We start from the raw sequence: 27,542 nt of genomic DNA, 5'->3' as shown, positions 1-27,542 counted from the left end.
TCCAAACATGCTTTCTCATTTTTTGCAGTATGCACAGGCAGAGAATGTTCCAAGTAAGTTCTGGTTCCCTTTTGCTTAACAATGCCTTCTGCAATTCATTTCTCTCTTTTTGCATTTTATTATAGCAGCCAGAAGGAGCCAAACCACTCCTTCACCACTTTGCTTAGAAACCATTGTAGCTGAATGTCCAATTCCACTGTTGCAAGTTCTACCTTCCACAAAATACTAGAACACAGACACAATCCAGCCCAAGTTCTTTGCCACTTTATAACAAGGATTGCCTTTTCTCCATTGTCCACTAACATGTTTCTTGTTTCCATCTGAGCCTTCGTCAGAATGGGCTTTTCCATCCATATTTCTACAAATATTCTGTTCGTGGTTCTTTATGTATTCTCTAAGAAGATGGAAGCATTTTCTCCAGATCTCCTCTATCCTTTCTGAGCCCTCACCAGAATTGCCTTTAGCAGTCCCTTCATGGCAATCTTGGCTTTTTCTAGCATGCACCTCAAAACTCTTCTACCCATCACCTGGTTTCAAAGCCTCAGCACCCCATTTCTCAGGACCAATATCTGTATTAGTCAGGGTTCTTAGAGAAATAGAACCAAAAAGGGTATCTCATAGAGATAGATAGATAGATAGATAGATAGATAGATAGATAGATAGATAGATAGATAGATAGATAGATAGGGAGGGAGGGAAGAAGGGAGGGAGGGAAGGAGAGAGGAAGGGAAAGAAAGAAAAAAGAGAAAGAAAGAAAGAAAAGAAAAGAAAGAAATTGATTCTAAGTAAATGGTTTACATGATTGAGGCTGAGAAGTCCCAAGATCTGTAGGCTGGAAACCCAGGAGAACTAATGGTATAGTTCCAGTCCAAGTCCAAAGGCTTAAGAACTAGGACAGCCAATGGTGGCTCAGTCCACCATTTGCTGAGTCCAAGTCTGAGTCCGAAAATAGAAGACCAATGTCCTTGCTCAAAGGCAGAAGGAGTAGCTTCTCCCTTATTCAGCCTTTTGTTCTATTCAGGCCTTCAATAGATTGAGTGAGGCCTACCCACACTGGAGAGGACAGTCTGCTTTACCCAGTTTACTGATTCAAAGGTTAATATTATCCAGAAACACCCTCACAGATAAGCCGAGAATAATATTTAACCAAATACTGGACATCCTGTGGCCCAGTCAGGTTGATGGTTGACACATAAAATTAACCATCATACAACCCAATTTAAAAATAAGCAAAGAACTTGAATAGACATTTCTCCAAAGAAGATAAACAAATAAGCAATAAGCATATGAAAAGATGCTCAAGGCCGAATGCAGTGACTCATGCCTGTAATTCCAGCACTTGGGAGGCTGAGAAGGAAGGATTGCTTGAGCCCAGGAGTTTGAGACCAGCCTGGGAAACATGGCAAGACCCCATCTCTACAAAAGATAAAAAAATTTAGCTAGGTGTGGTGTCACACACCTGTCCCAGCTACTCAGAATGTTGAGGTGGGAAGATTGCTTGAGTCCAGGAATTAAAGGCTGTGGTGAGCTAAGAAGGTTCCACTGCACTCCAGCCTGGGTAACAGTACAAGACCCTGTCTCTTAAAAAAAAAAAACTCAAAATCCCTAATCATTAAGGAAATGCAAATTGAAACCACAGTGAGATACTACCTCATACCCATTAGGATGGCCACTATCAACATAAAGCGTTGGTGAGGATATGGAGAAATTGGAAGCCTTGTGCACTATTGGTGGGAATGTAAAATGGCATAGCTGCAATGGAAAATAGTATGATGATTCTTCAAAAAATTAAAAATAGAATATGATCATATGATCCAGCAATTCCACTTCTGGACTCCTGGGTCCACTCCTGAGTCCACTTCTGGACTCCTGACTTTTAGATACCTAAAAGAATTGAAAGCAGGGTCTTAAGAGATACATACACCCGTGTTCATAGCAACATTATTCACAATAGCCAAAAGATGGAAGCAACTCAAGTGTTCATCAACCATGGACAGATAAACAAAATGGGGTATTATATGTACAATGGAATATTGTTCAGCCTTTAAAAAGGAAATAAGTTCTGACATGCCACAACGTGGGTAAAAATGAGGACATTAAGCTAAGTGAAATAAGCGAATCACAAAAAGACAAATACTGTATGATTCCACGTACATGAGATACCTAGAATAATCAAATTCATGCGGACAGAATAATGGTGACTGGGGGATGGAGTGGGAAGTTATTGCCTAGTGGGTACGGAGCTTCAGTTTTGGAAGATGAAAAAAGTTCTAGAAATGGATAGTGGTGGTGGTTGCACAACATTGTGAACGTACTTAATGCCAGTGAACTGTACACTTAAAAGTAGTTAAGATGGAAATTTTTATGTTTATTTTACCACAATTAAGAAACAATGTATTTATGCCATACTAGCCCCTTTTTGTGATTGATTGATTGAGACAGGGTCTTGCTCTGCCACACAGGCTGGAGTGCAGCAATACAGTAACGGGCTCAGTCAGTCCTCCCACTTGAGCCTCCCAAGTAGCTGAGACCACTGGCATGCACCACTATGCCCAGCTAATATTTTCTGTTATTTTTGTAGAGACGGGGTCTCCCTATGTTGCCTAGGCTGGTCTCAAACTGCTGGGCTCAAGTGATCCTCCTGCCTCAGCCTCCCAAAGTGCTGGGATTACAAGTGTGAGCCACCATGGCTAGCCACCTTTTTGTGATATTTAAACTCCAGCAATATTTTTTTTTTTCTCAGAAGACAGGCATAAAAAGATAACATAATTACAGAAAATCAAGTTTTATATCATTAACTATTGTTGCAGGACTTTTCCTTAGTTCAGCTAAAGACAGGGTTATTGTCCCATGGCAACAAAAATTTAGGCTCACAGATGATTGAAGGCTGAGAATAATGGGATTTATGGGGCAAAAAGGAAAACAAAGGGGGAACAGAGACTTTCCGCAAGGCTAGAATTCCTGCTGGTTCCTTCTGCCTTGCAGTTTGAATCCCAGGTTTCACAAAGGAAGAGGAGGGGCCAGGCTCCTCCCCATGCAAATTGTGCGAACTTCCCGAAGCTCCACCTCAGTATGCAGGCTGGCTGGAGTTTTGCCGGGGAACCTTTCCAACCTGTTTGTCTCACTATTTGGTTAAAAGATGAAATTTGATGCCAGTATTTCCTTTGCATATTTATGAACTCAGCTTTTTCTTGTGTGATGACCCACTTTGCTGACCGGGGAATAGCCAGGAAGATAAATATAAAAGTAAACGGGGCCGGGCGCGGCGCCTCACGCCTGTAATCCCAGCACTTTGGAAGGCTGAGGCGGGTGGATCACCAGGTCAGGAGATCAAGACCATCCTGGCTAACACGGTGAAACCCGGTCTCTACTAAAAATACAAAAAACTAGCCGGGCGTGATGGCGGGCGCCTGTAATCCCGGCTACTGGGGAGGCTGAGGCAGGAGAATGGTGTGAACCCAGGAGGCGGAGCTTGCGGTGAGCCGAGATGGTGCCACTGCACGCCAGCCTGGGCTACACAGGCAGACTCCGTCTCAAAAAAAAAAAAAAAAAAGTAAACGGGCTGGGCGCGGTGGCTCGTGCCTGCAATCCCAGCACTTTGAGAGGCCGAGGTGGGTGGATCATGAGGTCACGAGTTGGAGACCAGCCTGGTCAACATGGCAAAACCCCATCCCTACTAAAAATACAAAAATTAGTTGAGCGTGATGGCACGCGCCTGTAATCCCAGCTACTCAGGAGGCTGAGGCAGGAGAATCGTTTGAACCCGGGAGGCAGAGGTTGCAGTGAGCAGAGATGGTACCACTGCACTCCAGAGCCTGGGCGACAGAGTAAGATTCTGTCTCAAAAAAAAAAAAAACATGAAGCGCCAATATTCAACCATATTAACTGTAAACACCTGTCTCATATGGGTCAACCTAATACAATTATAAGATGATAAATAAAAATGAACAAGATTGCACTGAAATATATCTTTGCAATCTCAGGACACCTTTTTTAAGGTGAATAGTGAATAGTTATGGTAGGAAACAACGTACTTTGAGATCTTAATTTAATTTTAATTATAGTAGAATTCTTTCATTCTTGTGGGTGCCAACCCCAAGATAAGAATTGTATAAAGTAAGGAGTTTTACATTTCTTCTGTCAATTCAAGCAATACATATAATATGTTATACTTTTTTTATTACTCTGAAAATGAAGAAATTATTTTTCATGTTCAGCTGAAACCCTCCCCTATTTTTAAGCCTAGTTTCTTCCTCTTTAGTCTTTCATGGACATAAAAAATTACTCACCATCTGCTGAAAAAATTCTTCACCTTTGAAAATTTGGTCTTTATAAGGGAAAAATGAAGCAAAATAAAAACAAAACAAAAAGAAAATTCGGTCTTTTCCTCAGTTGTTTCAAAGATAGCAATGAAAATAAAATTTGCAGCAGAGGAGAGGAAAAAAGCAATGTGGGCCAGAGAAGTCTCATAAAACCTCTCGGAAGAGCTGAGTCATGATGAATGAATGGGATTTAGATAGGAGAACAGAAGAAAAGGGTAGCATTCCAAACATAGGAGAGTGGGGAGAATGGAAGGATATCATAAAAAGTCTGAAAATAGGCGCTAATATGTTTTAGGACAGTAAGAAGGTAACTGTCTATACCTTAAAAGCAGAGGAGTTTCGATTTGATAGATCTATATGTAGAAGAATGACATGACTAATTCTAAATATTACCAGCCATTATTCAGGAGGTCATAGGATTCACAACTTCCCTAATTCTTCTTCTTTTTTTTTTTTTTTTTTTTTTTGAGAAGGAGTCTAGCTCTGTCACCCAGGCTGGAGTGCAGTGGGGTGCAATCTCGGCTCACTGCAACCTCCGCCTCCTGGATTCAAGTGATTCTCCTGTCCCAGCCTCCCAAGAAGCTGGGATTACAGGCACCCATCACCACACCCAGCTAATTTTTGTATCCTGACGTCAAGCGATTCACTGGCCTCGGCCCCCAATTACTCTTTTTTTTTTTTTTTTTTTTTGAGACAGAATCTTGGTCTATTGCCCAGGGTGGAATGCAATGGCACAATCTTGGCTCATTGCAACCTCCATCTCCCAGGTTCACGCGATTCTCCTGCCTCAGCCTCCCGAGTAGCTGTGATTACAGGTTCGTGCCACCACGCCCAGCTTATTTTTATTTTTAGTAGAGACGGGGTTTAACCATGTTGGCCAGGCTGGTCTCGAACTCCTGACCTCAGGTAATCCACCCACCTTGGCCTCCCAAAGTGCCAGGATTGCAGGCATGAGCCACCGCGTCCAGCCCCCAATTACTCTTAAAGGTAACATCACTATTGTGAACCTAAGATCAGCTTTTTGAGATGCCTTTTCAGGTGTAATGGTTAATACTGAGTGTCAACTTGATTGGATTGAAGGATACAAAGTATTGATCCAGGGTGTGTCTGTGAGGGTGTTGCAAAAGAGGTTAGCTGGGGAAGGCAGATGCACACTTAATCTGGTGGGCACAATCTAATCAGATGCCAGCAAATATAAAGCAGGCAGAAAAACATAAAAAGGACAGACTGGCCTAGCCTCCCAGCCTACATCTTTCTCCCATGCTGGATGCATCCTGCCCTCAAACACTGGACTGCAAGTTCTTTACTTCTTCAGTTTTGGGACTCGGACTGGCTCTCCTTGCTCCTCAGCTTGCAGAGAGCCTATTGTGGGACCTTGTGATCGTGTAAGTTAATACTTAAAAAACTCTCCTTTATATATATATATATAATATATATATTATATAACTATATAAATATTATATATTTTATATATATAATATTATATTTATATAAAGTTCTGTCCCTATAGAGAAACCTGACTAATACATAAGGTTTTTCCATTTCTAACAACCGAATGACCCCACCTGGACCTGCCAACCAGTTCTGTGGCCCCTACTCAGGAACTGACTCAGTATAAAAGAACAGCTTCAACTCCCTATGATTTTATCTCTGAGCCAACCAATCAGCACTCCCAATTCAATGGCCCCCCACCCAACAAATTATCCTTTATACCAAAACTCTGATCCAGGCCAGGCGCGGTGGCTTATGCCTGTAATCACAGCACTTTGGAAGCCCAAGACGGGAAGATCAACTGAGGTCAGGGGTTCCAGACCAGCCTGGCCAACATGGTGAAACCCTATCTCTACTAAAAATACAAAAATCAGCCAGGTGTAGTGGCGCATGCCTGTAATCACAGCACTTTGGGAGGCCAAGGTGGGCAGATCACCTGAGGTCAGGAGTTCGAGACCAGCCTGGCCAACATGGCGAAACCCCATCTCGACTAAAAATACAGAAATTAGCCAGGCGTGGTGGCGCATGCCTGTAATCCGAGCTACTCGGGAGGCTGAGGCAGGAGAATCGCTTGAACCCAGGAAGCAGAGGTTGCAGTGAGCCGAGATCGCACCACAGCACTCCAGCCTGGATGACAGAATGAGACTCCATCTCAGAAAAAAAACAAAAAACAACTCTGATCCTCAAGTTTTCAGGAAGACTGATTTGAGTAGTAATAAAACTCTGGTCTTGCACATAAAAAAAAAAAAGAAAAAATGTATAACATGACTTCCAGAAAGAGTCTGGCAGTATTATACAGCATGAGGGGAGGGGAGACAAGAAAACTATCAAGAAAGCTGTTGCAGTAATTCAGGCAAATGGCTAGTTCCTGTATGAGAGCAGCATGAGGACAGGGATTATGTCTTTTACTTTGGTATCCAATTAGCATGTAGCTGGCCCTCAGTAAATGCTTAGTGAATGAACAGGAATAGAAGAATATGGATTACTGTACTAGAAATACTATTAGTTAAGAAAGGGAACTCTGTCAGAAACCATATGAAGAGTTTGCCTTTAGATATGTGAAACAACAGGGCAGTATTCAAGTAGAAACAGTTTGAAGGCAGTTAAAAGAAAGCATAGGGCCGGCATGGTGGCTTATGCCTATAATCCCAGCACTTTGGGAGGCCGAGGCAGGCAGATCATCTGAAGTCAGGAGTTCAAGACAAGCCTGGCCAACATGGTGAAACCCCATCTCTACTAAAAATACAAAAATTAGCCAGGCATGGTGGCGCGCATCTGTAATCCTAGCTATTCTGGAGGCTGAGGCAGGAGAATTGCTTGAACCTGGGAGGCAGAGGTTGCAGTGAGCCGAGATTGAGATTTTGCCACTGTACTCCAGCCTGGGCGACAAAGCGAGGCTCTGTTAAGAAAGAAAGAGAGAGAGGAGAGAGAGAGAAAGAGGAGAGGAGAGAAGAAGAAAAGAGAAAAGAAAAGAAGTTATTGGGCTGGGCACCGTGGCTTATACCTGTAATCCCAGCACTTTGGGAAGCTGAGGCAGGCAGATCACGAGGTCAGGAGTTCGAGATCAGCCTGGCCAACATAGTGAAACCCTGTCTCTATTAAAAATACAAAAATTGGCCAGGCGTGGTGGCACGCACCTGTAGTCCCAGTTACTCGATAGGCTAAGGCAGGAAAATCACTTGAACCTAGGAGGTGGAGGGTGCAGTGAGCCGAGACTGCGCCATTGCACTCTAGCCAGGGCAACGGAGCGAGACTCCATTCCAAAAAAAAAAAAAAAAAAAAGAAAACATAGGATTAGGGCATGTCCTTATATAAGAGATGGTTTCTCAGTGGCACTGTTACTAATTTGCAGCTAAATTTTTCTTCCAGATTTCTGTCTGTGGTACCTTGTCAAGTTTTCTTTATCGTGTATTTGCTCTGTTTATTTTTTATCTTTGAGATAGGACTTCATCTTTATTCAAACCTATTTGGTGAAATAATTTTTCTATGGATTTAAATATCATGACAATATATTTACTATTTTGCCCATCTTTCAGCAGTGAAAAGAGGACAAATTTATTTCTGCCTCAGTATATGTTCTAGTTAAAGACTATATTAACTTTTTGAGAATATGAGTATTGTACTTAAATTTTAAAAAGGGAGTAAAAGGCCGGGCGCGGTGGCTCACGCCTGTAATCCCAGCACTCTGGGAGGCCAAGGCAGGTGGATCACCAGGTCAGGAGATCGAGACCATCCTGGCTAACACGGCGAAACCCCGTCTCTACTAAAAATACAAAAAATTAGCCGGGCATGGTGGTGGGCGCCTATAGTCCTAGCTACTTGGGAGGCTGAGGCAGGAGAATGGCGTGAACCGGGAGGCGGAGTTTGCAGTGAGCTGAGACCGTGCCACTGCACTCCAGCCTGGGCGACAGAGCGAGACTCTGGCTCAAAAATAAAAAATAAAAAAAGGGAGAAAAAGTGGGGAAAAAAGTAGGTCCATTGTAAATATGAGCTGATAATTTAATCCTCATCTTTTTTATCTTTAAAAAAATGTTTAGGCCGGGTGCAGTGGCTCACGCCTGTAATCCCAGCACTTTGGGAGGCTGAGGCAGGTGGATCACGAGGTCAGGAGCTCGAGACCTGCCTGGCCAACATGGTGAAACCCCGTCTCTACTAAAAATACAAAAATTAGCTGGGCCTGGAGGCGCGCGCTTGTAATCCCAGCTACTTGGGAAGCTGAGGCAGGAGAATCATTTGAACCCGGGAGGCAGAGATTGCAGTGAGCCGAGATTGCACTCCAACCTGGAGACAGAGCAAGACCCCATCTCAAAAAAAAGAAAAACATTGAAACAATCTCATACTTACAGAGAAATTATAAATACAATACAAGGAACTTTTTTTCTGAGCGATTTGGCAATAAAATGCTCTATCACCTCACTCTTAAGAAATAGAGTGATGATGTTAACATTTCATGGAGAAGCTGAATATTGATTGCACTTATGACAGGAAATACACATTAGAAAGAGAAACAGAGGGCTTTTTTTGTTGTTGTTGCTGTTTGAGATGGAGTCTCGCTCTGTCACCCAGGCTGGAATGCAATGGCACGATCTTGGCTCACTGCAACTCCGCCTCCCAGGTTCAGGAAATTCTCCTGCCTCAGCCTCCCAAATAGCTGGGATTACAGGCACGTACCATCACGCCCGGCTAATTTTTGTATTTTTAGTAGAGATGAGATTTCACCACTTTGGCCAGACTGGTCTCGAACAACTGACCTCAGGTGATCCGGCGGCCTCCCAAAGTGCTGGGATTACAGGCGTGAGCCACTGCGCCCAGCCAGAGTTGTTGTTTTGTTTTGTTGTTGTTGTTTTTAAACAAAAGTAGAGCTTTCCATTTATTAGGAAGTGGCTGTAACTGATCACATTTAAGCTGTTCATCTTTTTTTTTTTTTTGAGACAGAGTCTCACTCTGTCGCCCAGGCTGGAATGCAATGGGGCGATCTCAGCACACTCCACTTTTGAGTTCAAGCAATTCTTCTGCCTCAGCCCCCCAAGTAGCTGGGATTACAGGGCCCACCACCACGCCCAGCTAATTTTTTGTACTTTTAGTAGAGACAGGGTTTCACCATGTTGGCCAGGCTGGTCTCGAATCCTGACCCCAAAGTGCTGGGATTACAGGCGTAAACTACCGTGCCCAGCCACTGTTCATCTTTTGCTGTGGGCCTTTCTGTACCCTGTCTGTGCACCTCCCACCATGTGGGTTACACTTCCTGTACAGAATAGAGAACTATCTGCCGTTTATAAATGTTTGGGGGGTGGCCACCAGGGGGTGTAGTGAGCTGTCTTCTCATTTTCTTAAATTTCTGCTATCGTACAGAGTAGCCTCGCTGGGATGGTTAAGTGTACACCTTTAAAGGCTCTTTTCCTAGCTACTTAACAGCAGTAAGAATTTTCATTTCACTGAAGTATTCTTTGTTTCTGAAGAATGTATTCACAGACACTATTTTATATTTATCTGCTGTGTACTGTGTCTGGTGGATGTGAAAGCCATACTTCTTAAATCTGATTTGAAAAGCAAATCTGATTATCACAGCCATAATTAAATTTGGCCGGCCTTCCTTCCTCCCTCCCTCCTTCACTTCCTTCCTTCCTTCCTTCCACTAGTAAAAAAATTAGGTATATCTTTCAAATCTAGGTAAATAATTTTACTTTTCACCCCTAGATGTTATTCATGATATAAGAAAAACAAAAGTAAAGTAAATGTCCCTTCGATTCTTGATTTTGCCAAACTGACTTTTTTGGAAGAGTTGTCTTCCTGGATATTATGAAAACCCAGACTAATAAAAACTCAAATCATTATTTAGTAGTAACAAAATCCTCTTGGCTACATGACTTACTTTTTTTTTTTTTTTTGGAGACGGAGGCTCACTCTGTCACCCAGGCTAGAGTGCAGTGGCATGATCTCGGCTCACTGCAACCTCCATCTCCAGCATTCAAGCAATTCTCCTGCCTCAGCTTCACAAGTAGCTGGGATTACAGGTGCCTGCCACCACACCTGGCTACTTTATTTATTTATTTATTTATTTATTTATTTATTTTTATTTATTTTTTTTTTTTGAGACAGAATCTCACTCTTGTTGCCCAGGCTGGAGTGCAGTGGCGTGATCTCGGCTCACTGCAACCTCCGCCTCCTGGATTCAAGCAATTCTCCAGCCTCAGCCTACTGAGTAGTTGGGATTACAGATGCACATCACCATGCCCGGCTCATTTTTGTATTTTTAGTAGAGATGGGGTCTTACCATGTTGGCCAGGCTGGTCTCGATCTCCTGACCTCAGGTGATCCTCCCGCCTCAGCCTCCTAAAGTGATGGGATTACAGGCGTTAGCCACCACGCCCATCCAGGCTACATGACTTATGACTATAGATTCTTACAGATTGCATCTTGGAGAAAAGAGAGCATGATACTTTCTTTTCAGCTGGACTTTCTCTCTCATTACCAGGGTCAACGTTTAGCAGAAATTCTGTATTCCAGAGGGAAAAGGTCTAAGGCAGAAATCCTTTACTAGAAGAAAAATGTGATTTGGGTAGCTGTGAAATTGTGGCCTCTACCCTTTTTCCACCATGCAAAACATTTATATATCCTATAATTCAGTTCTCATTGAAAAACTGTAAACTATTAGAACAAATATTCTCACATTCATTGCAGTACTTTTTTTTTTTTTTTCTAGTAGGGGAAAGAGGAATGGGGAAAGGCAACAGTATAATCATATCAGAAGAGAAGAATTCCTTTCATGGGAGGGAAAGACCTGACAGTCAAGAACTCTTGAGGAACAGTTGAGAGGATACTGTTCCCATCTGCTGGCCCCTTACTCATGGCAGGCTGCGAGGCAGGATGGGATGTGGCAACAGTGACCTCTATTCTCAAAGACCCTCCAGATCAGGTTTTGTTTTGTTTTGTTTTTTCTAGTTTGGGGATAGTGCAGGGTCAGAGGCATGAATATACATTGGAAAGGGCTGTCTCCAAGGTCCATTAGGGCAACTCATACAAAGCAACAGGCTGCAAACACCACCAAGGAGACTGCTGTTTGCAGCCATTGCACACCAGATCAAATGTAAGATCAACCAGTAGCTGGTTGTAGAAAGAATTGTTTGTAATGACATTTCAATTTTCTAAAGACAAGGATTGGTGCTTGGAAGATTCTCTTTCCGTCCTTATTCTTTGTAGAATGAATGTAGGTACCATGGAATTGTGCATTTTCATTATTTCAGTGCACCATACATTTTCTTATTAGGTTGTCCCTGAATAACACTTTATAAGTAAAGCATGAGTCCTTAAACAGGATGGGCTAGTAATTAAAAGTATATGAGTTTGCCTCCAGCAAAATAAATAATTCTCAATAATCTATAAGTATGTATGTGTTAACTACTAAAGCCAAGGAGGCCTTTCCAATAAGAACTAGATAGATGCTGTAAGGTATAAGATTTAATGATTACATAGCTGATAATCATAATGAATTTAATTTTTTTTTTTTTTTGAGACAGAGTCTCGCTCTGTCACTCTGTCACCCAGGCTGGAGTGCAGTGGCGAGATCTCGGCTCACTGCAACCTCCATCTTCCAGATTCAAGCAATTCTCCTGCCTCAGCTTCCCAAGTAGCTGGGATTACAGATGTGCGCCACCATGCCCAGCTGATTTTTGTATTTTTAGTAGAGACAAGGTTTCACCATGTTGGCCAGGCTGGTCTTCAACTCCTGACTTCAGGTGATCTGCCCGCCTCAGCCTCCCACAGTGTTGGGATTACAGGCGTGAGCCACCATGCCCAGCCATGAATTTAAAATTTTAGCCACAATCTAAAATGTGGTTTCTGTACTTTTTTGAATTAAAAGGCTACTTTCAGTAATTGCAAAATGCTATACAAATGTCCTTTTAAAAGTTAATCCATTTTAAAAGGCATAGTCAGGAGGACTGCAAGAGGGAGCTGAAGCCACAGCTCCATGCTGTGGCATCACCTCCAAGCTTCACTGATAGCCCCCTATAACTCCATGGCACCCACATGACAATCCAGATCCACTTTTTCAGCTCTGTAGGCTGCAACTTCTTGTGTCAGTGTCTGTTCGCCCCATCAAATTCCAAAAGATCCATGCAAAGACCACAAAGCAGGCCTCAGAGATTCTGAAGTCAACTTTACAAAGCTGGTGGACAGAAAAACTAATGATTCTTGAATGAAAATAAACCAAAGAACAACCCTTTATTATTAAGTAGGCCTTTGTATGGTGGGTCTGTGGAACACAACTGTAATGTCCATCACAGTGGTGGCTTTACTTGGAAACCTTCTTTGCTTGGCTCTTTATGACCACAACCTTCTGCTGAAATAGTTTGGGATTATTGGTAAGTTATTTGAGCTAAAGACGGTGTGTTGGGCATGCCTCATAGAGGTGGTAAAATATTTTTCTCATGTCCTGAAGGAAGATCTTGAGACCTATTCAGCTCACAGATCCTAGATAAATCCAGAGTGTTAGAGGAATGGCATACTCCATAGGTGTATCACCTCAGATGGCTGACTAAATCACGGCATGCTTGAGGAGCATGCTCAACAAGTTCTTACTTTATTTACTTGGATCACATGAAAGGAGCCAACCCTGAGGAGTCGCTGGGCTTTGGGCTATCACTTTTTGCTGAGACCACCAATAGAACCTTCCTCAGTACTGAACTGGCCTTCAACCTTTAGGGCAACAGAGCAGCAGTGCTGCAGAGGACCTTGGCAAGAACCATACCAAGCTGCTACTGAAGGAGTCTACACAGGCAGATATGTGGATTCTATTAGCCAGAGCCTGATTCTAGAAGCTGCTCATGATCCAAATTCCTGCTAGGCCTGATGTCTTCCCTGGAACACAGAGTATTTGAAGCACTTGAAGAATTTTTTTCAGATTATGTTTAAAATTAAAACCAACTCATGTTGTGAAAAACTCAAGGGCACGGATAGAGTACTGATGACTTGTAACAGAATGGCTTTACCAACTTAACAAGACCATTGTCTCAGGATAAGTCCCTACCCTACAAAATGAAACAGCCAAGGTTAAACCTAAGGAATAAGTTTGAATGCATACATTCAGATCAAGAGAGGACTTTCTTTTCTATGAATAAAGAAAACCAGAACCTACAAATAAAAGACAGCTATATATCCTCAAAAAATGACATTCACAGGATGGTTTCCTCACTGATTAAAAGAAAAAAGTTTTAGTGAATTTGCTGCTAATTCTGTTCTAGAACTGTATTATTTGCAGTTCTGTTGTATATTAATTTGGTGAATAAATCTAGTAATGAAAAGTTCATAATATGGGAGGCTAAGGCAAGAGGATCACTTGAGCCTGGGAGGCAGAGGTTGAGGCGAGCCGAGATTGCGCCAGTGCACTTCAGCATGGGCGCTAGAGCCAGACCCTGGACCCTGTCTCAAAAAAAAAAAAAAAAAGAAAGAAAAGGAAAGAAGGACTTCATTTTTCACACTCCAGTTTGTCTCCCTTCTAGGCTGCCAGATCTCATGCATTCTTCATTTTTTATCCTCAAGGTCCAATCCAAGCCCCGGCAATTAATAGGCATGAATTACCTAATTGTTAAATTACTGAGTAAATGAGTGATAAATGTATAAATTGAAACTAGGGAAGTTTGTATAGCAATAGGCACCTTACAGTTTTGTTTTGTTTGTTATTTGGTTTTTATTTCATAATCATAAACTTAACTCTGCAATCCAGCTAGGCATGGAAGGGAACAAGGAAAACACGGAACCTAAAGGGAACTGCAGTGAGAGCACAATGAGTGTAGGATACTGTGAGCAAATGGGGTGGAGGGGTGCTCTCCTGAGCTACAGAAGGAATGGTCTGGTGGTTAAGGTGAAACACAAGTCAAACTTATTCGAGTTGTCCACAGTTGGCAATGTTGATCTTCTTGCTGCTCTTGCCATCCTGCACCTTACAGTTTTAAATGTAATTCATGACTGGATGATTAACTTTTTATAGTACTGTTACCCTCTCCCAGTATGATTTTCCCAATTGAATAAAAACTTCATTTTTTAAAAAGCAGCAGCATATATATAAGAACCAAAGTTTTGCCCATCATTCTTATCCACTTCTCTACTCCCCAATCCCAACCCCCAAAATTAGAATCTCACTTTCCTCCACGAAGTATGTAGGAGACTTTAAACAATTAAGTTAATAAGCTGGGTGCAGTGGCTTATGCCTGTAATTCCAACACTTTGGGAGGCCAAGGCAGGTGGGTCACCTGAGGTCAAGAGTTCAAGACCAGCCTGACCAGCATGGTGAAACCCCATCTCTACTAAAAAATACAAAATTAGCCAGGCATGGTAGTGTATACCTGTAATCCCAGCTACTTGGGAGGCTGAGGCAGGAGAATTGCTTGAACCCAGGAAGCGGAGGTTGCAGTGAGTCAAGATCCCGCCATTGCACTCCAGCCTGGGCAACAAGAGCAAAACTCCATCTCAAAAAAAAAAAAAAAAAATTCAGTTAACCTACTTTCCTTCTTGTTCACTACAAGTTATTTGTTTTGGATGAAAAAGTAAAAGGCTATTAGGAAAGGTTTATTATGAACACAATTCAGAACTGCTGAGTTTAGTATAAGGTTTTTGTTTTTTGTCTCTTCTGATCTTATGTTTATGAGTTTAAACAGTATAAACTTTAGGAACTCCTTATACACATGGTTTTTCTTACCTTGAAACAGGTATGTATATGCTCCTTATGCATATGTCTTAAATATATTTTAAAGGAAACAGACACTATGGAAAGATTCCTATTATAACCCAAATGGCTGGGTGCGGTGGCTCACGCCTGTAATTCCAACACTTTGGGAGGCCAAGGCAGGTGGATCACCTCAGGTCAGGAGTTCAAGACTAGCCTGACCAACGTGGAGAAACCCCATCTCTACTAAAAATTAGCCAAGCGTGGTGGCGCATGCCTGTAATCCCAGCTACTCGGGAGGCTGAGACAGGAGAATTGCTTGAACCCAGGAGGTGGAGGTTGTGGTGAGCTGAGATCGTGCCATTGCACTCCAGCCTGAGCAACAAGAGCGAAACTCCATCTAAAAATAAATAAATAAATAAAAATAACCCAAATGATCTCTCAAACTGCCAATATCTTCATATCACTTTAACAAAATTCATATTTAATAATCTCAAAAGGTGATGTGTAAACCGTCTGATGGAGAAATCTTACAAAGTGAAATTAAAGAGCATTTAATAAAACTAAGATGTTGAAGATTAGTATTATTTGTAGAATATTGGTCTTCAGAAAAGAGAGTCAAAATGTTTGCCATCTTTTCATGAGGTGCTTAGAAAACAATATTTCTGAAAAACAAAAGATTTCCCAGGTAAAATTAAAATGTTTTTTAAAATGTAATTAAACAAAAAATGTATATGAGTTTTAAATATATATTTTCTATTCCACTGTGTAATGACAAGGAATAGGACCCCTTGTCTTTTCTTTTCTACATTGTAATATTATTTCTATGGATAGAAACTCAGTTCTGATTTAGTCTTCCTGTTTAGTTAGGTAGGATTCCAAGTGTGCAGTGTTGATTTTCTTTTTATATACAAAGGGGTCATCAAGGGAAGTCTAGACGTCCAGCAGAGTAATAGAGGATATATTTGTCAGAGTTTTCCAGAGAGACAGAACTAATAGGATGGATGGGTGGATGATGGATGGATGGATGGATGGATGGATGGATGGATGGATGGACGGACGGACGGAGAGATGGGGAATTGGCTCATGCAATTATGGAAGCCGAGAAGTCCCATGACTGGCCATCTGCAAGCTGGAGACACCAGGATACTGGTAGTGTGGCTCAGTCCAAGTCCAAAAGCCTCAGGGCCAGGGAAGCCTTTAGAGTAATTCTCAGTCAAATGCCAAAGACCTGAGGACCTGGAGGGGTTCACTGGAGTAAATCCTGGAGTCCCAAGTCCAGAGAGTCTGGAGTCCCAAGTCCAGAGAGCCTGGAGTTCTGATGTCCAAAGGCAGGAGGAGAAGAGTATCCTAGCTCCAGGAGGAGAGAGGAAAGCTTTTTTCTCCTTTTATGTTCTATCTCGGCCCATAGCCCAGGTAGATTGGTTGGTACCTGCTTACATTGAGACTGGATCTTCCCCACTCAGTCCACCAACTCACATGCCAATCTTCTCTGGAAACAGCCTCAGAGACATACCCAGAAGTAATACTTTACCAGTTCTGTAGGTATTTTGTAATCCAGTTACATTGATACCTAAAATTAACCACCACAGAGAGAAAGAGCAATTAAGTAAGAGTAAGAAGACCTGATTTTTGGCTAACATGGTGAAACCCCGTCTCTACTAAAAATACAAAAAATTAGCCGGGCGTGGTGGTGGGTGCCTGTAGTCCCAGCTACTCGGGAAGCTGAGGCAGAAGAATGGCATGAACTCGGGAGGTGGAGCTTGCAGTGAGCCGAGATCCCGCCACTGCACTCCAGCCTGGGCGACAGAGCGAGACTCCGTCTCAAAAAAAAAAAAAAAAAAAGACCTGATTTTAGTTCCGTCTCACCTCACACTATGGTAGCCCTCAATTTCCTCATTTTGTAAAATGAGGATAATATCTGCCCATCTGTCCTTTTAGGTTGCTGTGAGGTGGACTGAATAGAATCTGGAAAAAAAAAAAAAAAACATATTTTCTCAGTTAGTTGATGTACTAGCTGAAGAATGATAAATAGTGCCCCCTTTCTACTAAGGATTGAGGAGTTAATTTTTGCATACTTGTTGGTTTTATCTAATCCAGAGAGAAAAAACAACTTCTAATGTTGTGGTAAATTCTTGAACATATTTGACATGGTTGTTGAAAAGTGTATAATTGTATAAGTGTCTGATTTTGAATGTTCACCTGATTTCAGAGAAGAAAGACATAGAAAGTGAAATATGGCCAGGGAAGTTGATACACGAAGGCTTAGAGAGATAATGATGCTGCTCTGCCAGGGCCTGGAAACTTGACCATCCTAAACAAACTGCATAGTACCAAATTGCTTGTGAAAGGGCTGAATCAATCCTGCTGTGATTTGAACTTTTGGCTCCTGAAAGTCTAGAGCAGGCTTGAAAATAAAAATAAAACCCTTACCTACTTACTAGGTTGTGTTTCAGGCCCTCTACTGAATTCTGTGTATGAAGGAGGTATCTATCCAAAGAACAAGAGGCAGCAAGAGAGAGATGAAAGGTGGTGAAAAGGAGTCTTAAGGGCTGCTCCTTATTTAGTGAGGCAGTGCTCCCAGGGAAAAATAACTTCCATCATTAATGTATTGATTCTTTAAGGAAATATTTACTAGAGCATAATGTGTGTGTGAAAGAAAGATGATATATCTTAAGAAAGATATAAAGTGATGTAGTGCAAAGGATCAGTCATCTAACCAGGATGTATTTAGTGCTTATGACCCGCATAGCACTGTGCTAGGCTATATAAAGTCCACAAAAGAGTTACAGTGTCTGATTTGCTCCAGTAGAGAGATAAGTTATATAGGCAGCAATTAGAGGACAACAAATAAATATGCTCTAATTGTTGTCTATATAAATATGCATTATGTGCCACAAAATAGAGGATAGAAAATAAGACTTTGAATAAAGTAATGCAGATTATAAATTCTAGAGGACTTAGAAAAGTGTCACAGCATACTATAAACCAGGAATTGATCACTGGACTTAATCAGAAGACGTAGGTTCAAATCCTAGCTCTGACATTTACTATGTAAGTTTGGGTAGGTCCCTTAATTTCAGAGCTTTGGTTTCCTCATCTGTAAAATAAAGCTGATAATCCTAGCTAGCTCTCCTTACCTACACAGGACTTTAATTAGAATTAAGTGAAGATGGATATGAAAACACTATAGAGTTTCTGATTATTGAAAGAGCTGAGAATTAAACTAGGTCTGAAAAATATGTTATACATGGAAAACCTGAAAGGCTGAATAGAAGTGGTCTCAGAATGGGAACAATTTGAACATAGGAGAATAAGAGTTGGGCCGGGCACGGTGGCTCACGCCTGTCATCCCAGCACTTTAGGAGGCCAAGGTGGGCAGATCACCTGAGGTCAGGAGTTCAAGACCAGTCAGGCCAACATGGTGAAACTTCATCTCTACTAAAAATACAAAAATTAGCTGGGTGTGGTGGTGCACACCTGTAATCCCAGCTACTCAGGAGGCTGAGGTATGAGAATCGCTTGAACCTCGGAGGCAGAGGTTACAGTGAGCAAAGATCATGCCACTGCACCCCAGCCTGGGTGACAAAGCAAGACTCCATCTTGGAAAAAAAAAAAAAAGTGACTTAATTATAAAAAAAAGAGAATGAGACTTGAATATAGAAGGACAGGATAGAAACAGTCTAATTAGGCTGGGCAAGGTGGCCCACGCCTATAATCCCAGCACTTTGGGAGGCCAAGGTAGGCAGATCACTGGAGGTCAGGAGTTCAAGACCAGCCTGGCCAAGGTGGCGAAACGTCGTCTCTACCAAAAATACAAAAATTAGCCAGGGGTGGTGGCTCAAGCCTGTAATTCCAGCTACTCAGAAGGTTGAGGCATGAGAATCACTAGAATCTCTTGAACACAGGAGGCAGAGGTTGAAGTGAGCAGAGATCACACCACTGTACTCCAGCCTGGGTAATGGAGTGAGACTCTGTAAAAAAAAAACTAAATATAGCAAAAATTTGTTTTGAAAGGTAGTTACACTGATACACTGATTGTGTTACAGAAAGGATGAAGTTGAGGATTATATGCCGTTAACGACTGGATTATAGTAGGATTTAAATTATGGTGGATCTTTAGGCTAGAAGGAAGAGTTTAGACTTGATCTGAAAGGGAATAGAGAAGTATTTGGGGAGTTTGAGTAGGGAACTAGTGTAAAAGTTATTTAACTTATTCATTTTGATAATCAGCATGTAACATAGTGCCTGGCATACAGGTATTCAAGATTAGTCAAACTGAATTTAGTTAATCTGCCAATAATACGTAGGATGAATTGGACACATCTGATAAGCCTAGAATCTAGACTTCTTATCAACTCAATGTTAGTCTGATTCATCTTTTTCTTTAACTATAACAAGGAATGATAATACCGGCCCAGCTAGTAGGTTTATTTTAAACATCAAATAAGATGATGGTGATGCCATCATCATTCACAAATACATTAAATGCCTCCTTCATGTAGGATGTTGTGTAAAAACTACAAAAGCAAAAATATCTTTAGATATAAGTGCTTTGGAAAATGTGATGAATACAAGTTTGAAATACAGAGTTCTAAAGGATCTGGTAGCAAGAGGATGGTATATAGCAGCCAAAAGATCATCTTACTGCTATATTTAGTACCAGGTTATGTCCCTATTATTGTCAGAACCTGCTAGGTGTAAGTAGGATCAAGTAGAGAAGAAAATACCAGATGCAGTCAGGTAGGTATTTAAGGTCCCCAAGAGTTCTTTCTCCCTGTTGGTAATAGACCTTTTCAGTTTAAACCTGTGATGAACCTCCATCATCATGGAGACAGTATAGAATACTGTTTAAGAAAGAAGGTTCTGGAGCCAGAATAACTAGCTGGATTTGAAATACTGCTGTATAAGCTTAGGCAAATTATTTAACCTCTCTGAGCCTCATAGAGATAATAATAGAATCATAGGATTGTTGATGAGAATTAAGTGAGATAGTGCATGTAAACTCTATTTTTTTATTATTTTTTATTTTTTACAGAGATAGGGTCTCCCTATGTTGCCCAGGCTGGTCTCGAATTCCTGGAGTCAAGGGATCCTCCTGCCTCTGCCTCCCAAAGTGCTAGGATTACAGGTGTGAGCCACCACACCTGGCCATGTAAACTCTTAATAGAGCACCTGACACACACTGAATGTCAGCTCAAAAATTTCAGTTATTTTATTTTCAAAACCTTCTTGGCTCTTTTAGCCTCCATTCTTTGTTACTCCCAAAATCACTTCCCATTTTTCTATCTCTGTCTTTCTACATTCTAGGACACTGATGGTATTAGGCCACATTAGGTTCATTCACCTATAATGTTAATAAGTTCTACAGCATTATCATTGAACAGATCTTAAAATATCTTCTGAATTTATAGAAAAGCTCCAATATATTCCTAAATTAGAAGTAAATAATTTTAAATTTTTCTGAATTTAAAATTATATTATCTTCAAAGTAGCTTAAGAATTACATTTACCAGCCAGGCATGATGATTCATACCTGTAGTCTCCACACTTTGGGAGGCCAAGGCAGGAGGATCACTTGAACCCAGAAGTTTGAAACCAGGCTGGGCAACATGGCAAGACCTCGTCTCGACAGGTGTGGTGTCACATGCCTGCAGTCCCAGCTACTTGGAAGTTGAGCCAGGAGAACTGCTTGAGCCCAGGCAGTTCTTGAGCTATGATTGCGCCACTGCACTCCAGTCTGGATGACAGAGCGAGACCCTGTCTCAAAAAAAAAAAAAAAAAAAAAAAAAAATTTACATTTATCTTGTTATAGTCTAAGTAGTTCTTTGGAAAAAATAATCCATAATATAGTTCCTCATAATATTTTTATTTATAAATTTTCTAGTTTATTTCCATAAGCATATTTTACTTTTCTAATATATATATATTTTAGCTTTTAATGTAATGTGTAAAAGACAAGGGTATAGGAGAGCATCTTGGGCCCTGAGTTAATTTAATAGATCATGGAGCAGCAGGAGACACTAATAATGCACAGGAAAATAAAAAACTAAACTAGGAAGGCAGTTTGATAATATCTACCAAGTCCTAAGATGTTTAAAATATTTCAAACTGCCAATTCCACCTCTAGGTATTGATCCAACAAGTATATTCACATGTATGCACAAATATTTTTTTCAATATCCCTGTCATGACATGAACAAAAATTATACAAACACATGTTCATAGTGATATTGTATATAATAGTAAAGACTGGAAACAACTTAAATGCCCATAAGTAAAGGACTATTTAAATAGATTATATATGATTGTACAATAAAATGCCTTATACTCCTTTAAAAGAATGAGGGAGATTTACAATAACATGGAAAAATGTCTAAGGTATAGTGATACGCAGGGAGAAATGCAAGCAGAATAATATGTATAATTCTGTGTGTGTGTGTGTGTGCGCTTGTGTGCTTCTTAAAGAGCAGCTACAATATATTGCTGTGTGCATATACAAGCAAAATTTCTGGAAATATTAATAACAGTCATCTCTGGGAGTTAGATGATGAGAATGAGAATGGTGACTTTCATTTTACCTTTCTGAATTCTAAAAAGATTTAAGCATTCAGCATGTGTTAATGCTATTTAAAAAAAAAACTAGTTTAAAAAATAAAATGTTTCATCCCTGAGAAGTCTGAAAAAAATAAAAAGAAAAAAGAAAATGTTTAAAGAGATAAAGTGGGGACTAAATGGTTAAATGTTTTGTAAAGTGTGTTTGATGTGAAAAGTGATCAGTAAATACCTATTATTTTTACTAAACAATAGACTTTGGGGCTTTTGTAACCTGAAGAAAGCAGCATTTCAGCATCTTTTCCTACAGGAGCATATGGTGTTTAAGACCACGGGGGATGAATGCCTTAGAGATCACCTCTCCTAGAGTTGATAGGCAGATCTTTTCAGCGTTTTCCATTGCTCTTATGGAGGAAAAGTTCCATGGAAAAGACTATAAAGGTTCAGGGACATTGCTTAATCCAGTGTTTAAAACTATGGTCAGATATTCTTTTTTAAAAAATTAGCCACATGGTGATTGCAAAACATGATTGCTTTTAAGTGCCTTTGTTTACAGAGTTTGGTTTATTGTATTATATAAAGAATGCCATTGACTAATAGTAAGATACCTCTTGGTGAAAATTCAGATATTATCTTGAGAATTTTGTCCTAGTGTTTTACAGATTAACAGGAGACAGAATGTTGCATTACTCTGTAATTCTAAGTGTTGGTTTTCTTCCTTTTGATACTCAGGGGATTAACTTACTGTTTATTTTTCTACATCGAGCCCTTAGAGAAAACATAAAAATACAAATAGATCCTGTGGTATAATCATTTTTTCTTATGACTAAGTATTTTAAAACTAAAATTATGTAAGTTAAAGCTATTACATGAAAGCTTTAAAAATACAAAAATTGAGCACTGCACATCTCACATTACTACAGATGGTAATACTGAGTTAATGTAAAACTACCTGGCACACAATCATAGTAAAGACTTCTTGGATGAAATGGTGGTACATAGGGGAAATTTGTATATATTTTATTTTTTTCTTTATTATTATTATTATTTTTTTTTTGAGACAGCATCTCACTCTGTTGCCCCGACTAGAGTGCAGTGGCGTGATCTCGACTCACTGCAACCTCCACCTCCCGGGTTCAAGCGATTCTCCTGCCTCAGCCTCCTGCATTATTTTTATTTTTTTAATGAGACAAGGTCTCACTATCTTGCCCAGGCTGGTCTCAAACTCCTGGGCTCAAGCAGTTCTCCTGCCTCCGCCTCCCAAAGTGCTAGGATTACAGGTGTGAGCCACTGTGCCCAGACAGGCATTTTAATGTTCATTCATTCATTTGTCAACTTCAGGGTAATGAAAGAAAACAAATACAATTCACTTTCTGTTATTGAAAGCTGACCAATTTATGGATGATGATGATAATAATAATAATAAATTTGAATTTGGTGTTGTTCACAAAGTACTTCTGTCCCTGTATCTTTTTTTTTTTTTCTTTTGGAGACGGAGTCTCACTCTGTCACCCAGGCTGGAGTGCAGCAGTGCAATCTTGGCTCACTGCAACACCCGCCTCCGAGGTTCAAGCGATTCTCCTGCCTCGGCTTCCCGAGTAGCTGAGATTACAGGCACCCACCAGCACTCCTGGCTAATTTCTGTATTTTTAATAGAGAAGGAGTTTCACCATGTTGGCCAGACTGGTCTTGGACTCCTGACCTCAAGTGATCCACCAGCCTCGGCCTCCCAAAATGCTGACATTACAGGCATAAGCCACCATGTCCAGCCTTTTGTCCCTGTATCTTAATCAGCCCGTGAGGTAAACATTACCTCAGTTTAAGATTAAAGAAAGTAGGGCTAGGATAGATTAAGGTTTGCCCGTAGACAGAACAGCTAGAATTTGGAACTTCTGATAACAGCATCATTGCCACTTTCTAATGTTGTCCACTTTAGCTATTTTTCAGATTTGTGGAAAAGAGCATAGAGGATAATCTCTAATCTAAACATTTTCATTTTCTCAGTGAATAAACTAAGGTGCACGGTGAGTCTTACCTTCAAGTTGCCAGACATTAAAGCAAAAGAGTATTTTTGTGCCAGGCACTCTTTTAAGTACTTTATGTAAATTAATTAATCCTCACGATAACTTCCTAAATTAAGTGCCAAGTACTGAGCCAAAGACTAAGTAACTGAAATTCATAGCTAATGGTTGCAGTACAATCCAAACCTGGCCTATTAATTCCAAGGCCAGAGTTTTTAACTACTGGGCTCTACTGCTTTGCACTAGGTGACTGTTTATCTTAACTGGATTAAATACATTTTCTCAGGATTCTCCAGAAGGATGAGATTCCTTTTTCAAAATTTCCCAACTCTCATAAGAACAGATCTAGGGACATTTCCTTAGGGTTTTGCTATCCCATTTTATAGATGAAGGGACTTGGCCAGTCTTAGTTTATTAAGTGACCACGTTAGAACTACAGACTAGGTCCCCTGGCTTATAGCACATTGCTTTTGGCATCAGTTCAAGTGATCTACTCATGTTGAAATTTTGTCACAGCAGCAAAAACATATCTACTACATCCTTCATTCGCATTTCAGCACACCTTCAGGTCTGTCCTGGAATACAGTTAGGTCAGCATGTAAGTCTCCAGTTTTCACTGTTTTACAGTGATTACACCATAAGGGATACATGGATACACAGTAATGGAAGTACCTTAAGCATTTTCTACTTAAGCATTTTTAATACTATTAATGTGTCATCCTACAAAAACTTAATTTGGTCATAGCTAATGTTGTCAAGAGCCAACATTTTAGAATATTCACATTTTGAATCTTGAAATGGTCAGCAAATGACATGACAAAGCTAATTTCAAATCTTCCAACTCAAGCAAGAATGTAAAGAAAGGCAGCAATTTTTCTTCAGGGCCTTTGTGCAAAATTTGTTTTTTACAGAAAGCCCCTTCTGACTTCATGTAGAGTAGAAAACTAACTTAGTTTATTTCATGCTGCTCAATCTAATTTGAAATCACTTTTGAATTCCTAGATGCATGGGTACAGACAGCTTGCTCCCTAGAGCCTTGTTTCCCGACAGTGGAGAGTAAAGAATTAAATTGGGCTGAAACTAAATTGATTGGCATTTTGACACTCTGCACACTGTGCGAAGAAAAGGAATTTGCTCAATTTTTAAAAACAGACAGTAGCAGAAAGAACTATTTTCTTAAAGGTATCCCAGTTTGCAAAGATGATTTAATTTTTTTCTTAATAAAGCAAGAGACAGGCCGGGTGCAGTGGCTCACGCCTGTAATCCCAGCACTTTGGGAGGCCAAGGCGGGCAGATTGCCTGAGGTCAGGAGTTCGAGACCAGCCTGGCCAACATGGTGAAACCCTGTTTCTACTAAAAATACAAAAAATTAGCCAGGCATGGTGGAGCACACCTGTAATCCCAGCTACTCAGGAAGCCAAGGCACGAGAATCACTTGAACCCGCGAGGTGGAGGTTGCAGTGAGCTGAGATCGCGCCATTGTACTCCAGCATGGGCAACAAGAGTGAAACTCCGTCTCAGGGAAAAAAAAAAAAAAAAGCAGGAGACACGTTCTAGCACTTTCTCAATTTCCTATATTACAGTTCAAAGTGAGAATTTAACTTTGAGAAGCTTTTGAAAAAGCCTGGATAGGGATGTTAACATAGCCTCCTTAGCTGAACAGACACTGACAGAGGTCTTCTGAGGAGAAAGGAAAGGACTATGCACTTCTGGGGCGTCGCTATAGGAACCTATTTATAAAAGACAAGATACATATTTATGAAATCTTTATCTCTGGCATTTTTAAATGCAAGAGATATTAAGTATGAATTGAATAATATACATTTCCTGCTTTTTCAGACAGATACAGATGATTACTATGCCATCATCTGTCCTAAATGGCATCATTTAGTGTTGACTTCAATAAAATCCTCTCTCTGCTGTGTCATGAAAGGAACTGGACTCACCTTAACAGTGCTGTTCTAACGCGCCTGCTGCTTTTTTTTTTTTTTTATCACAGCAGGAGGCTGTAATAAATTACAGTCTGGAAGAAGTTTCAAACTGGCAAGTTTGCCAGATATTTTAAGCAATTTATTTTGGGGTGTATCAGCAGATTTTTTTTTTTACACTACCATTTGGGTGCCTGCTGACACAGCCTGAATAAATCTTTCAAACATTTTCCTTCCTGGAGATGGATGAAGATGATGAACTCCAAGATCCAGACCTTCCGTTAACTCTTCACTTGCCACCTGGTGCTTTCCTATTACCAGATATCTCAGAAACTTAGATAACTCTTTACAGCATGAGTTTGCAGTATTTCAAGTCCCTCAAGGTGCTTTGGCAACAGCCTTAAGTTTTATAGAAGAATCAACTAACAAGTAATTCTGGTTTTAGGCATAGATCTTATAATTTGGATTGATTATTTCATTACTAGTATCTTGAAAATTGCCAAACTTTCCAATGGGAAAAGAGCATAAATATTTATATAAAACAAAGGCTTATTCTTTTCTTGATTATACCATGTTGAGTCTTAAAGTGACTTCTTCCTAATTTTAATCTGTTTTCTAATTGGTTAGTGAAGTTTTTAGAAATTATTATTAATTTCTGACTCCAGAATTCTAAGGCAGCTTCAGTAATATATATTTTAGTCTAGTATTCAAAAATGCTGAAAATGCTGATACCTGAAAATATTTGCTGTAGCATAATGAGACTGGAAAGGTAAAATAAAAGGAAGCTAACTTCTATTGAATGCCTGCACCGTGCCAGCCCCTTTTGTGAGCACAGCATGCAGGAGAGAGAGAGCGCAGTCATATTTTACAAAGAGCTGTTCCCTGGTCAGGTGAAAGGCACTGTTCAGTGAATTGGAAGGAACATGGTAAGGGCTTAAAACTGTAAAGGCGTCAGGGAATACAGTTTGAAGGTAAAAGCCCTAGATCAAATGTCATAAAACCTGGGTTCCTCAGTGACATTATTTATAAACGAGGTCATCTGTTTAGACCTTAAATGTTACCGTATCTGTAAAGTGAAGATACGATCTCTACTCTGCCGTCTCAACCATGGCTGCACTTTGGAATCACCCGGGGAGCTTTGAAAAATACGTCTAAATCCCACCTTCAAGAGATTCCAATTTTATTAAGGTGCAGCCTGGGCATTGAGATTTTTAAACCGACCACAAGTAATTCCTATGTGCAGCTAAGGCTGTGAATCTTTGGATTGGGGGATGGCTAAGAAAGCCCTCTATAGATTTACTTACAAAGATTAGTAGATGTTATCGACAATCTAAATTGTTTTTTGTTTGACCATAACTTCAACTGTTTAAAAAAAAAAAAAAAAAAAATCTTGCCGGGAGCCCTGGCTCACGCCTGTAATCCCAGCACGTTGGGAGGCCGAGACGGGCGGATCACTGGAGGTCAGGAGTTTGAGACCAGCGTGGCCAACACATTGAAACCCCATCTCTACGAAAAATACAAAAATTAGCCAGGCGTGGTGGCGCAAACCTGTAATGCCAGCTACTCGGGAGGCTGAGGCTGGAGAATCGTTTGAACCTGGGAGGCGGAGGTTGCAGTGAAGCAAGATCGCACCATTGCATTCCAGCCTGGGCGACAATAGCAGAAACTCCATCTCAAAAAAAAAAAAAAAAAAATATATATATATATATATACACATACACACACACGTATGTGAGTGTAATCTCTGAATTTCCAAATCACATAGGAAGTCTTTGATAAATATTTGTTGCACTTGTGAATTTATGGCCTTTACATTTTTTAAGATCTTTCAAAAACGGGTTTGAGGTACAGTGTATAGAGCCAATCTTTAAGAGGCACGACTTTTCTGTTGAAACATCCTCCTTTAGAGAAATGCAAGCCTTTCTCGCCCACCCCTTACTAGCTTCACTCCCTTACCTAGGCAGCGGTGTCTTGGGGCCGCCGGATGCCCTAAAGGCTGTGACGCGCGCTGCGGGATCCGCGCGGACGTCCCGAGATCTGGGGCGGGGCGCCGGCCGGGCCT

The 27,542-nt window shown here is 40.7% G+C and overlaps 1 protein-coding gene, 1 long non-coding RNA gene and 1 pseudogene across 6 annotated transcripts in view; 1 reads left to right on the top strand and 2 right to left on the bottom strand.

The window, feature by feature from the left end:
* Positions 1–27,542, top strand: part of SSH2 (slingshot protein phosphatase 2) — a 301,846-nt gene that overhangs the window by 138,035 nt on the left and 136,269 nt on the right. The gene's annotated exons all lie outside the window — the stretch shown is intronic.
* Positions 11,301–11,427, bottom strand: LOC129018490 (small nucleolar RNA SNORA70; annotated as a pseudogene).
* On the bottom strand, positions 13,977–27,519 carry LOC134738709 (uncharacterized). The gene is made up of 3 exons (XR_010124645.1): positions 27,437–27,519; positions 20,513–20,736; positions 13,977–16,549 (listed from the first exon to the last, which is right to left on the bottom strand). It is a non-coding gene; the product is annotated as an uncharacterized LOC134738709 (long non-coding RNA).

The sequence above is a fragment of the Pongo pygmaeus genome, chromosome 19, assembly GCF_028885625.2.
Source record: "Pongo pygmaeus isolate AG05252 chromosome 19, NHGRI_mPonPyg2-v2.0_pri, whole genome shotgun sequence".
Lineage (NCBI taxonomy): Eukaryota > Metazoa > Chordata > Mammalia > Primates > Hominidae > Pongo > Pongo pygmaeus.
Note: the sequence above shows the minus strand (reverse complement) of the source record. Positions and strands in the feature narration are given on the sequence as shown.